The sequence below is a fragment of the Lipotes vexillifer genome, unplaced genomic scaffold, assembly GCF_000442215.2.
Source record: "Lipotes vexillifer unplaced genomic scaffold, Lipotes_vexillifer_v1.1 scaffold2328, whole genome shotgun sequence".
In the NCBI taxonomy this organism is placed as follows: domain Eukaryota; kingdom Metazoa; phylum Chordata; class Mammalia; order Artiodactyla; family Lipotidae; genus Lipotes; species Lipotes vexillifer.
Genome location: NW_006775234.1, coordinates 97,652 through 100,284, shown reverse-complemented (window position 1 = coordinate 100,284; position 2,633 = coordinate 97,652).

Sequence of the window (2,633 nt, the reverse complement as noted above, 5' to 3'; positions counted from 1 at the left end):
CATGGTTTATAAGAGTCTAAGTCAGAAAGTTCAGCTAGATCATTAGTTATGTTTATGTTATAACAATATTTTATGTTATACAAATATTTAATTCAACATAGCTCATTTTCAATCCTTGAGGTTTAAAAAAATTAGAGCTATAGATCTTGATTTTATTCTAAAATACTGTACCCACTTTAAAAGGGATAATTCTCCATGTCATTATTTTGATAGGAAAATGTTAGTATAAATTATCATCATAAATCTTTGAATCCATGTCAGTGCTATTTATAAAAACTTGCATATAGTAAGATGTGAAACCAATGAAGGTATTATAGTAGCTTGAATTTCCTTTGTATTTGGAATTTCCTCATTTATTGATCAGTATCAAATTTTCCTGTGTTTCCATACTCAATTGAAAAGTTGAAACTAAATTTAATTTTTTACATGTCACAAAACTTGGAAGGATAATGTAAATATTTAGTTGTGATAAACTAGTTTATATTGTCAAAATGAACTCTTCTAAAGGTAAACCAGAAAAATCTTCTAAAATTGAAAGACAAAATGTAACTTTGGGACCAATGTCCTGAGAAAACTGGAACAGTGAAAAGAAACATTAAATGATTTCCACCGGTTTCAGAACTAAAACTTAATACTTGCTTCCAACTTACATACCACTATTTTATTTATATATGTTTAAAGCATTAAAGAAAGAGAAAAAGAAAAAATATGGGGATTTCAATCAGCCAATATGTCAGCTGTATAAGTTACTTTTTTTTCAATGTTGTCTTCTGGGTTTGAGTACTGTTGCTATTGTTGGAAGGTAATACCTAGGTTTCAAACTGTGCTTGAGTTCAGAGGAAGTGAATACTGGCAATCCTATTCATATTTATATTTAATCCACACTACATAGTCTCTGAATGAATTGCTAGCAAAGGCTGATTGACCAGACAAGAGTTTGAACAAAAAATTGACCGTTTGAAGACTTACTTTAATTTCCTTCACCTTCTGTATTAGAGAATTTTACTCTATGTAATTTTAACAACTAACAGTGGGTGAAGACCAGCCTACACACATTTTGCTCCAAGGCTCTGGAATCTGTTCTTGGTACCAAGTTGTATTCCAGAACTCCATGACTGAGTTCAGAAAACCTTGAGCACAAGAGAAGGTGTGACTTTGCAGTGTCCTCTAGATATAACATGCATTCCAGCCACCTGGGTACATTGTTAGAATGCAGATTCTGATTCAGTCAGTCTGGATTGTAGAGGAGATTCTGCAATTCTAACAAGCTCAAGTAATATCAGTGCTGCAGTCCATGGACCACCTCTTCAGTAGCAATGAGTAAACTATTACGAGTTTTGCAATTTCCTACATCTTTTAGTCCCAATGCTTCATTACACAGATGAACAGGTCTTTTTTTTTTAAGATGGCAAATTTGTGGGATAGGCAGACAATACTCACACTCTGTGTACACTTTGTTAAAGACATCCATACTTAAGAAGACATCTTGAGAAAATCTTTGAAGTAATGGAGAACTCAGAAGACCATTACTATCTACATATAATTGATGAACTGTTAATTCAAAACATAATATTATTACACTCCTTTTAACAAAGACTACAGCTCTGGCTCTACCATCGCAATCTTCAAGACTTTTGGCAATCAACAAGTTCCAAGTTGTAGTTAAAAAAAGCAAGAGGATGCACCCAGGAGGTATTAGAGATGTGATTTAGCCTTTGTAGTTTTTTCTTTTAATCATTGTGCATTTCAGAATAAAGATATTTCAAATGTGGAAATATATCCATGACACAGGGGATGTTTTGCTATATGAATAAAAATGTAAATACGTTAAAATAAGAACCAAATTATTTTCAATGTTTTGAAAAAGGGTCAAAACAAATATTTGGAAGGTAGATGTGTCTACCCATAATAACAATTAATAATTCCTTTATTAATTATTTTACAATGTGTGTTCTTCCCTCTGCTTTAACAGATTTGGAATATGCAGCTCAGCTGACTGATCTGAGGGTCACAGTTCCAGTGTCAAAACAGAGACTGAACTGAGTTCTCAGTGTCTCCAATACCTGCCACCGTAATTCCTTCCCCATAAATCAGAAAAGGGGAAGTTACTGATATAAAAAAACAGAGGAGCAATGAAATTCACTGAGTACCTGTCATGCTGTAGCCTCTGTGAGAACAGAAACCTTTTTCACAGTTATTTATTTTATTGCAGCTTCATATATTATAAACTATCTATAGAGGCAGTTATTATCTGATGAAAAATTATTTAACATTTTCAACTTGTTTTTCTCTAAGCTTCTTAACCTATAAAATAGGTTTTAAAATATCTACACATAAAGTTCTTTGAGATTCAATTATTTAAAATATTTATCAAAGAATCTGGCACATCATAACCCTTTAATCAATTTGACTATAAAATTACAGTTCTGTTGTTATTATTACTACTATCTAATTCTCACAGCAGTAAATCTGGGTTGCTACAATGCCTATTTTTGTTGATAAGGAGCCGAGGTTCATATTTTACATAAACTTTCCACGGTTCCCAGAGCATAGTGGGAAAACCAGGTCCAAACTGCCATTCACCTGATTCCAGGCAGGTTCCTGTCATGTGCTGGGCATAAAGCTTAATGAAA